The following is an 11,496-nucleotide window of genomic DNA, read 5'->3' on the forward strand; positions in this document are numbered from 1 at the left end:
GAGACACCAGAACTGGTTGCCCCAGAGGGGTTATGGATGCCCATTCCTGGAAGTGCTCAAGGCCAGGCTGGATGGGGCTTTGAGCAACCTGGCTAGTGGAAGATGTCCCTGTCCATGGCAGGGGGGTTAGAATTAGGTAATCTTTAAGGTCTGTTCCAACCCAAATCATTCTGCCAGATAGCAGAGACAACTGGTACATTGGGCTGAATAATAATACCTCACCCCATGTGTTCTTTAGTCCAAAAGGTGCATTGCACAATGTCTCAGTAGGAAAAAAGGTGAGAAGCCATGGCTAAAGCCACAGCAAAATAAGGGTAACTTTTATACTCACTGTCTGTCTGTGTTTGCCACAAAGGTAGAAAACCCATGGCAAGTCCATGAAAACAGTTATAAATAGAAACTTGCTTCACCTGTTAACAGTGGGAAGCAAAAAAGAAGGCTGAACATTTTACAGGAGTTGGAATTAGCTGAAATTGAGAGCAAGCAGGTCACAACCTGATCAGATCATCCCTGCCAGAACAGTGCTGAGGTCCCCTCTGAGGGCAGCAGAGGATGGTTGCTCTCTCATTTGCCCTTCTCTGGTCACTGGCCCCAAGCCCCTGTGGGCACACAGGCAGGGAGGCTGACTCGGGGTAAATCAGCTCATGGAGGGCTTACAGGGGAGCGCATGATGCAGTCCCATCTCCTGGAGCAGCCCTTGGCCCAGGCCTCAGGAGCAGCCCACACATGGACCAGACCTGCACCTACCCTCACCACACGTGACTGTGACTGGCAGCCACAAAATATCCCAGGTGGGAGCAGACCTTTGGCTTTTATGCCCTCTTGAACCAGTGGGACAGGAGCTAATGGGTCATGAAGTGATGGTGACAATACTTTGCTAAACATTATTTCTTTGAGCTTTCCAGTGCTCACAATGGAGCTCATTGCTCCCTACATGCAGCTCTGCTGGTTAAACCACAGAAGGCTTCACCAAGCTAGTTTCTGATGCCTTCTCTTTTTCTGCTCCCTGCTTCGAGTGCTCAAGGAGTGTTAGTTCACACACACCCAGATTGTTACACAATGGCTGTGTTGTTTCAAAAGCAATCAAAACAGTGAAATCCATTTGATGCGATTATACGTGGACATTGGGAAATTAGATGATCCTGTGATGAGCAGCAGAAATAGGTCTGTGCCAAACTGAAATCCCCAGAGAGTTATTATAACCTTCTCTGCAATGTTTGCTTTGTGATTTGACTTCCAGATCGAAGTGTAAAACTCCAGTAAAGGCATAACGCAACTTAAACCTGATAATTGCATTTTATTATCAGAATGACAATGGTGGAGAACAGGCTGCCTTAGCCAAGCCAATTATGAGAAAGACCAGACAGACCAAGATAACAAAAAGAATAATTTCTTAGAAAAGATCTCTCTGGAGGAAAGGGACATGTTTTCTCATCCTGAATCTTAATTCAAGGAAGAGGGAGGGGGTTTTTGAAGGAGAGCTGACATGAGAAGCTCACTCCAAGCAGAAGAACCTCAACATGGGTGTAGAGGGGCACCAGACAGAGTCATGCTTCAGAATAGCAGCAACATCTCACCTCAGCAGGTGTTCAGGATTTGTTTCTTCAAGCTGCATAACTCTCCAGACACTCTGTTTTAAGCTTAGGTTCCCTCCTTTTTGACAAAGAGCTGAACAGGAGCTCAGACCTCCCTCAGTCACATGGATTTTTGTGTGGAAAATACCCTAGGCAGCATGCCTGGGAGAGGGGTGACACTGCCACTGCTGCCCAGGGTGGCTGAAAGTAAAGCTGCCTCAGGAGAGACCACATCTTCCTGACAGGTGAAAAGCCACACAGTTTAAGAATTGCTGATGTGTGCTCCAGGTGAGATGGCTCAGCCATGCTCAACCAAAGGGCTGCTTCTAGGAGATATGTGTGGTTTTCCACCTTACTTCCACACAAAAATCAGGTGAAGAAATAAATCTGCTTCTAATGTCAAATTGTAGGGGCTGAATGTAACTCTTCTGCTAACAACAAGGGTTGTAACCAGTGGTCAGTGTGGCTATAAATCAAGGCTGATCTTTTGTTTTAATGTACCAGTTGATCTGGGGTGAAAACTGCTTTTCTCCCCCTCCACCCACCCTTCACCAGGCTGAGCCCCCATGATCCAGTAGGGATGCATACAGACACAGTGGATGGAGCTGTCAGCTAGCAAAGTCTAGAGAGTCACTTCTCTGGGGAAATGACTTCCACCTCAACAGCTTCAGGATAGAGTTCATTCACAGATATAGATAGATTATAAAGGCAAGTTATTCCTTCCTACCTCAGCAGGCTGTACTGCACAGAACAGAACATACTCAAATAAGGAAATGCCTTCTGGTAGATGACACATCTACCGCTGGGCAGAAGCACAATCACCCACACTTGACCATATGGGCCCATACAGTGTCACTCAGGAGATTATCCTACATTCACTGCCTTGTCTCCAAACAGAAGTGAGCAAAATGCCAGTCTGTGCCTCTGATTCACAAATTCACATCTAAACTAATGGTTGACTGAGGCCAATTCCTGCCAGCTTCCTCACAATACAGCTTACTGCTATTCCAGAAGAGAAAGGGGACTAAAACAAAGAGGCAATGAAATACTCCTGGAGGCTTCCAGAATGCTTTAATTCATAATTCTGTCTCAGTACTGTAATTGAGATATAAATAATATCCTTGTTTCCACTTCAGTTACTTTCAACCTCACCAATGTGAGAACAGACTCTTCTATCTCTCAGGTATGTCAGAAAGAAAGTTATTGCACCAGAAAGCAAAGATGATTTTTAAAATAGTTTCCACATCAGTTCAAATGATAATGCAGTCATGCAAGTGTTGTATAACTGGTATTATATTCAGAGTAGTTTACTTCTTGAAAGTGAAATATAAACATTTCAACCATACCTACTTACAAGAAATGTGCTTACAAAGCATGATTATTTCCTATGAGAAAGAAAACCCCCAACACTCTCCTCTTTAAATGGGCAAACAATACATTTCCTCTTCCCATACCACAGTAAAGGCTTACACATGCACATCACGTACACACACATAAACGTTCACATGTGTAAGATCCACCACAATCAAAAAAGGAAAGTGCCATGAAAGGACCCTGTAGTAATTGGGTAGCACATCTTGATGTAAATGAGCATATCTCAGAAAAGCTGCAGGCCTTGTAGTCTTGTTTTGCACTGCTAACCACATGCAGGCACACACACACAACAAACTACTTTCATGTTAGCTCAGTTCTCCTTCCACAAAGCTTGGTGGTAAAGCTCTCCCTGACATCCATCAAAGAGAGGGACTGATGAGGTGAGAGCTGATGAAAGTTTTGAATGGCCAAGGAAACTGATGATTTGAAGAACTTAATTCCTTCCATCTTAAACAAATGCTTGTTTCCCTGGGAACTCATCAGAGCAGCTGTTCTGAGAAAAAACTCCTTTTTTCTCTTTGCCATACCCTGTCCTCAGGACAAAAGGATTCCTCTGACGTGTAACTACCCATCTCAATTCCCAGTGTGGGCAACAAGAAGGGATATGCATCTTTGGAGCAGACTTTGTCTCAGCCCAAAGTAAATATGTAATATATTTAGATGAGTTACCCCCCCAAAATGCATGTTTCTCTCTGCTGATGGTAGAAGGAGGCTGCCACAGGGAGCTTCCACATTGACCTTAGAACTGGACCATGCCTTCCCCAAAGCTGAGGGCAGGAGGGAAGCACTGCTCACCTGGTTTGTAGGAAAATTCCTGTTCAGCTCTAAATCCAGAGATTAAACCTAAGGACACAAACGGGGTGCACCATCCCTCCACCAGAGCACTGAACAGCTTCTTACTTCACCATACATCCTGCACTATCTATCTGTTGTGGGGAGAAGAAAGGGCTTCCTCTGTGGCTCCTACATCCCTTTTGCACTAGAGCATGGGTCTAATAATAAGGGAAATGTGAATGGTGACATAATTGCCTTTCCAATCCCTTTGGACATGCTAGTTCAGGGTTATCTGAGGGCATGTCTTGTTTATTATTAAGAATTTTCTTCCTCTGCTGCACAATCTTTTCAATAACTTGGTACATTCCATTTTAAAATTGAGAGACTGATCCAGAACTTTCATCTTCGAATGGTTTTACTAATTTCAAGCCTGAAGTCCCTTGTGACCAATTTCTAGCCAGTAGGGTTGGAGCCAGTAGTGTCACTTAACTCAAATGCTTCTTCTCCCTCTGTGATTTTTCCCTTTCTCCCTGTTCCCAAAAACATATTTATAAGGAGACATCATTAATGTCACCAGTTTCAGAAGCCAGCTTCTTTTCATGTTTCCTGCAAAGGAAGATATGACATTCTTCTCACTGTAACCATTTAATTAGTTAATCCTGCTGGACCATGGGTAATGAAAGCTATACAAATAATTCACTGAAGAATGCCAAAGTATAAATGTACCAATACTTCCCTGTCTCTATTCAGAAAAAAAAACCCTCACCTGGTAATCAAGTTTATCACTGTCACTGAGTTGGAAAAAAAAGACACAGTGGTTGTTAGGGCACCCTCTCACTGATCAACAAACCTAAGCCTCTTTCTACAGCTTGTCCCTTCACAATAGCAGCTGTTGTGAGAGGAGAGCAGGACCCAAAGCAGCGTCAATGCTGAGCACTAATTGCAGAGCAGGGACAAAAAACAACTTCAAAGCTGGCACGGTTGGGCACTGCAGGCAATGCCCCAATTAGCTGCTGGGAGTGGTGCTGCGAGCTCCTTGGTTTTGGAGGCACAGCCCCCTCTGCCAGCTCCACTCTCCTTTCACTCGCCATTTCCCAGCCTGGTTTTCCCCCTCAAAAGAGACGTGGCTGCAGCTGAATCAATCCTCTTCTCTCAGCTCCCCAGGTGGATGCCAAGGAAGTGCAAGGGGCAGCAGCAAGTGCTCCAGCCATGATATCAGGCGGGCAGGACCTCATGCTGATTCTCTCACCCCTTCCCATGCGTTTCCCTAGGACAAAAAAGAAGAAGCTAACACATGTAGGGATAAATTAAATAAACATACGTTTATAATAGACCCTCACTTCCCCCTTGTTTCCTTTTTCTTTGCAAGCCAGTGGGATTCAGCCCACAGCACCTTGTTTACTTAACACATTGAGAAGCCTTTCACTCTGAGATGAACAAGGAAAGTGCAGGGCATGGCTCAGCCTTTCCAGCATGCCTGCTCCTTCTGCCGTGATGGAGGCACTGCAGAGCCCAGAGCAGCGCATCTCCTGCCCTCAGCCCCATGCAGAAACGCTCCAGGCTACCCAGAAGTAGAGTATGGTTATAAGGTCCAAAAGCAGCTGCCCTCTTGGGTCTTATATTTAGCCTGAGAACAAACAGTACTTTTGGCTTATGGCCTGGATTCTCATCAGAAGAAAGGAAAAAGTTGGTCTGAGAGGCTTTTTCAGCTGCTTTCCCTAAAACCATCTGATTTTATTCCTCCTCATGGAAAACATTTTTGGTTTTACGCTAAGGAGTTTGTTCACCAGTTCTCCACAATACAAAAAACCCAGAGTTTTTTTAAAAGGGGACAGAAGTGTGAACAATGAAAATATTTAATTCCAGCTAAAATTGCTGGAGTTTTGCAATGTCATTCATTTTCTTAAGTAATACCCAAATATTTTTTTTGGTGTGCTCCAGCCAATATCCACTTGAGCTTTCATATGAAGAAAATAAAATAGATGTGAATTATTCAAATCTAGAGAAACCAAATCAACCACTATACAATCTTAATGGTGCATACTGGCAATCTCATACCAAAGTATCTAACCTATGTCATTATCCTCTGTTAAAAGGTAGTGGGGTGGGGGAAAAGAACCACAATGAGACTATTCATAGAGCTGGGTATCTCACAGGAGGTTAGAGGAGCCCACAACCTCGGCATCAGCGGTGTTAATTAATGGGGTTGTTGTTCCACTGGGGAAAGACCCTTTGTCTGATCCTTGGCTAGATTAGTGCTACTCTGTGTACATCAAAGGAATCACGTTCAATAGGCAATGCTAGTGATCCCAGCTCCCTCAACCTTTTCTAGTTTATCAGAAAAACAAATGTATTTAGAGAAAGCTACTATCCTTGTTCAATCCTGTTCTATTTCACCCCACATCAGTCCTAGTTCCATTAATTAAGACAGGGACTGCTGGACAAGGTGGTCTTTGATATACAACCCAACAACCAGAACAACCACCTTTCAGAGGGAAAAGGCAAGAAAGATTTGCAATCAGATGGTGCTGTGAAATAACTTGCAAGTCTTGATACATAAAATTTACACATTTCATACCCACCACTGGTGGACCACGACTGGTGACAGCACTCTGAGCCCTGGTGATGCTTTGGTAGCTGGAAAATGGTGGTAGGCAGGACTTCCAGTGGCATCCGTATCAGGGAAAAGCCTGTTAACATAACATAGTGTGCAGCCGTGGTCATTCAGCAAAAGCTTTGAATTAAAGCATGTGAGTTGTCTCCCTCAGCAACATACTCAAAAGGATGAATGAACCTGGGGTACAAGAAGAGGTATTTTTTTATCAAAAACTTAACATTTCTGTCTCCTAACAAGAGAAATGAGAATAGCCCTGTGGATATTATCTGGAAACAAGGAAATGAAGAGGCCAAGCTCCATTTCTTTTCTGAAAGCATTTTGCTGAACTATTTCCCTGCATCCAGCAGCAAAATTCATGCGGTGTTGCAGAGCCTGTGGTGTAGGTAACTGCTGGCTGAGTACTGTAGCTTTACTGATATGGTTAAACTACAGCAGGTGTGGTGGTAAGGCCCCATTGCCTGAGCCCTGGAGACCCAAGCTGAGTGACCAAGCCACATGAAGTAGACATTCTGGTTCTTTTGCTAAATTAACTTGACAGGCTTCCAAACCAATGGCATCCTTAAGAAAATCCTTTGAAAGTTCTAACGGAGTTCAGTTCAGTTTTATAAAGCAATGCACTAGACACTTTTGAAATTAATTATTGGAAAGACTGAAAGGAAGTATTTTGCAAATATTTTGCTGTCTGTAGTTCATTTGTGGGACAGTCCTGATTTCCAAGAATGTGTCAGTCATTCAGTTTTTTCTGCCACAGGAATGTCGAAACAGCTTGGAGCCTTAGAGTTATTTGAAAACACTTTTGTTCAAATGTTTACAAATCATTAAAATTGTTTAGTAATGTCAGCATTATTTCTGCCTCTCTGACTGAGGCATTCTGAAAGGAAAAGTATGAATAATGATCAATAAATAACAGCACAATGACTATGGAAATAAATGCTTGAAACCACACACAGATTCAAGCATTTGTCTGAATGAAGGACAGATTGTTGAACACACAGGCAAGCAAAACCCAAGCTGTCTGGAGCAACAACCTCTCCCTCTAAGCCTGGCCTCTTCTGCATCCCTGCCTCTTCCCAGCAGCACATAGGGACACAGTGACTGACTCCCTGATGACTTTTCAGTGCCATCTTATCGATCCAACAGCAGGTACTTTGCTATGGAAACACTTTCAGGGCTAAACACCACCTCATATATATGCAAAGTGACGTGGTCAAACAAGCACACCGAGGGCTGGGCAGCAAGGAAAGTTCAAAGGCTTGCCTACCTAACAGCTTCTGGGCACTTTTTGAAGTGGTGGAGCAAGGTTTGGGTTTGCCCAAGGCCAGTATCTGTATCCAGCTGGTCACCAGAAGCTCTCCATCCACCTGACACACAGGTAGCCGTGAAGTAGGATGCTGGCACTTTCTGCAGCACAAAGGGGAGCCAACCCATGAGGTTGCCACATCTCGCCCCCCCCGCCCCCCCGAAACCCAGGTGGTGGCCACATCCAGGTTTTCTTTAACACCTTCAAGGATGGTAACTCCACCACCTCCCTAGGCAGCACATTCCAATGCTTGACAACCCTTTCCATGAAGAAATTCTTCCTGGTGTCCAAACCAAACCTCTCCTGGTGCAGCTTGAGGCTGTGTCCTCTCATCCTGCCACTAGTTGCCCAGAAGAGATTGACCCCCACCTGGCTACAACCTCCTTTCAGGTGATTGTAGAGTCTGATAAGGCCTCCCCCAAGCTTCCTTTTTCCCAGGCTAAACAACCCCAGCTCCCTCAGCCGCTCCTCAGAAGACTTACTCTCTAAACCCTTGACCAGCTTCTCTCTGGTACAGGAGCCACCTTGGCTGGCACCTGCTCTGTCCCAGCCCCAGCACAACAAACCGCTAAATACAGAGCTGTAGGAAACCGGGTTTCACCCACTCTGGAAATGGATTAGGGAGAAGCACTGCACGACCCAGCTGCAGGCCCATGGTAGGTGTGTGCTTGTGCAGCAGCGTGGGCCAGCAGAAGGAGGAGGCACCACATGGGTTTCCACTGTGACAGAGGCCAGGTCTGCAGGACACTTGAGTTCCCACTGCTGCTGACCAAACACTAGGGTGAGAGGGATGCCAGAAGGCTTTTGAGAACATAATTGCCCAGCTGTATGAACACTGTGCGGTGCCCCATTTGTTTTAGGGAGAAGAAAAGGCGTGGGGATGGGGGTGGACATGTAGTGCTTAATGAGATACAGCACAGCAAAAGCTGACAAGTGCCTAGCACTTATTGAACAGCCACTTCAGTCTGCTGCTCTTCAGGCCCGTCAGACACAGAGTGAGACCAGAAAGCATGAGGCCAAGGTGAACACTCCTGTCAAGAGACAGCCCTGCACAGAGGAAAATTTGGTAAATGTTTTGGAGGCGGTTCAGTGACTGCCACACACAGTACAACACTGCATTGAGCCGTCTACAAAAAAGCCCTATTTACTGGTTAAGACCTCCTAGGAGATGCTTAGAGTAGCAGAGGGTGCCATTTCCCAGAATTTTTTATAGACTTGAGTGACTTTGGCAGTGGAACACAGATACCATGGACTATGCAATGGATTATAAAGAAGAGCAGGAAAATATTTGTTCTGCAGGAGCTATTTTGGTACTAGGGGTTAAAGGGCTACAGCACAGTGATGGCTGAGCTTCTGCCTCCACCTCTGGGAGCAGAGGCATCTAACAGGGAGGGCCAAAATTATAACCAAGACAGTGGAAGGACCTGAACATGCTTCTGAGCATGTCAAATCTGTGGGCTATCCTCCTACCTTACAGGGAACAAGCAAGTTTTCAGATCACTTTTCTGTGAAGAATACTAATTCTGAACATATCATTGCTACCACCTGGACACTAAGGGGTACCTAAGGGCCATAATCATGGAGTGGATATGGCTGAGTGTCAGAGCGTACCTCAGACTAAAACCATCCCACATCATGCTCAGAAGCTGCAGCACAATGGTCTGTGCAATGCAAAAACCACATGATTCCTCTCCTCCACATCAACTCTCTAGAAAAATAATGGCTGGAAACTTGAGCCAAAGGTGTTTGGACAAATCAGGCAAAAGAAATTGCATCCAGTGTTGAGCTTTAAAAAAAAAAATCACAGAAGCAAATTTTCCTGATAAATTAATATCTGTGGTAAATCCACATCATTTCACACCTCTGCTAAGATTTGCATTGCAATAAAAGACTGTGTTCCATGTTAACACAGGACAGCCCTCAGCTTCTTCCATGTAAAGCTAAAGGAGCTCCATTCCATTTCAGTCAGCCAGTTAATTAAAACAGAAGTAATTAGGAGCAGGGGGGAGAAACAAGATCCAGTAGGTGTCTCAAGTAAGCAGTTTTTGTCAACTCAGTGTGAAGCTGAATGATGTCCTCCATTTTGACTGACAAATGCTTTCCACTCTCAGAAATTTTTCATTTTCCATTTTCAGAGGCTATAGATTTCCATCTCCTACCCTAGCAACTGTTTCGGTGTTTTATGATTTTTCCAGCCCCTTCTGATTTGCTCAGAAAATACAGATAGGCCAGCTATAATAAACTGTCACAGGATGTACAAAATCTTCACAAGAAATATCTAGAAATCTACAGCCTCTTTTTGTACCCACAAATGACAAAAATCACAATGAAACATTAAACAGAAAGCAATCTGCCATGTGTGGGTGAGATCTGATTTCAAATCTAAACACGTCTTAAATTTCTGAGTGTTGTTTAATAGAACATCACTTGGCCTCTTCTACGGATAAAATGTCACTCAGAGATACAGCATTGTTTTGAGATGACTCAAAACAAAGTTACGATGAACCAAGACAATAAATTGTGTACTCTATTTTTAAAGAAGCGTGCATGGGCTTTGCTTTTCAGCACTTACTCATCATCATTTCTATATCCCTGAAAAGACACACTGGAGCCATACTCATCAGCTCATTACATGTACTCCCTGAAACACCCCTAGGCAGCCATCTCCTCTGGCCACTCTCCTGGGAGTTGCCCACTTATTTTTTCAGCAGAACCCACCCTGATCTGTCACTCTGATGTCCAGTAGACTCCTCATTATACAAATTATCTGTCATTACCAAGCAGATACAAAGCTCCAGACAAATGTTAATAAAAGGCTACACAAAAAAAGCAAAACACTCCAAATGGACCAACAGTGCACAGCTCTCCACCTTTTTGCAACCATTCATGCCAATGCAAAATGATCAGATGGTATTTTACGTGCACAACACTTTAAATTACTTTTTGAGGGTTTTTCTTAAAATCAGCAACACAGAAAAGCACCCCTGTGATTTGGATGTAAGGGAAGTCGGGAAACATTACTAGCAGCTTTGATTTGAGAAGTTTTAAACCCATAAGGCTCCACCACCTGAAGGAAAGTGTGAGACTCACCCAAAACTGCCACACACCACGTTTTCCAACAGCACAACCCATAACACATTCAAGCTGAAACGCCTGTAGGAGACTCAGTCAGTTCTGGCTAAAGGAAAAGAAAAAAATCAAATTATCTGTTCTGCTGACCTATTGAAACTGAACCAAACAGATGGGCTGATCCTCAACAGACACTCCTCTGCCAGAAGTCGCCTCAGCATCTTCCAAGGTGTTGCCAGCCTGGCCATGGCAAAAGCAATCACTATGGCATTACAAATGACAATCAGACATGCCTAAAATCCTTCAAGTTTCTGCTTCTTGCCACGTTTTTGTCATGCTAACCCATTTTAGGATTCAACACTTCACCAAGCTTCCAGGAAGCAATGCAATTTTGGTGAACAGGCTGATATTTATAAAAGGAGGGGCAGTCAAGGTTAATGGCCCTCTTCTATAGAGGAAGCTTTGAACAATAAAAAAAAAGCCCATGTACATATAATAAATTCTCCATGTGCTTTCTCACAGACATATAATTCTTGATGCAAAACATTTTCAGGATAGGAGTTGAACATAGAAATAGGAGTGAAAGTCTGGTAAATATTGTTAAGGAAGCTCTCTCTCTCATGTATCTGCCAGAGAGCAAAACAAGTGCAGCCCTTATTTTTCTCTCCATCCATGAGGAGTCTGTAAGCCTCTTAGAAAGAAAGTCAGGCCACAATCATTGCTCAGGTTTGTTCAAAGTAAATCTAAGAAATTACTGGAAAGACACTGGTCAGTAGTTGTGTCCTCAC

The 11,496-nt window shown here is 44.1% G+C and overlaps 1 long non-coding RNA gene across 1 annotated transcript; it reads right to left on the reverse strand.

Moving 5' to 3' along the window:
* Positions 1–2,360: 2,360 nt before the first annotated feature.
* Positions 2,361–11,061, reverse strand: LOC116439178. The gene is made up of 3 exons (XR_004238093.1): positions 10,730–11,061; positions 6,305–6,412; positions 2,361–4,989 (listed from the first exon to the last, which is right to left on the reverse strand). It is a non-coding gene; the product is annotated as an uncharacterized LOC116439178 (long non-coding RNA).
* Between the last annotated feature and the right edge of the window lie 435 nt (positions 11,062–11,496).

This window comes from Corvus moneduloides, chromosome 2, assembly GCF_009650955.1.
Source record: "Corvus moneduloides isolate bCorMon1 chromosome 2, bCorMon1.pri, whole genome shotgun sequence".
Taxonomy (NCBI): Eukaryota; Metazoa; Chordata; class Aves; order Passeriformes; family Corvidae; genus Corvus; species Corvus moneduloides.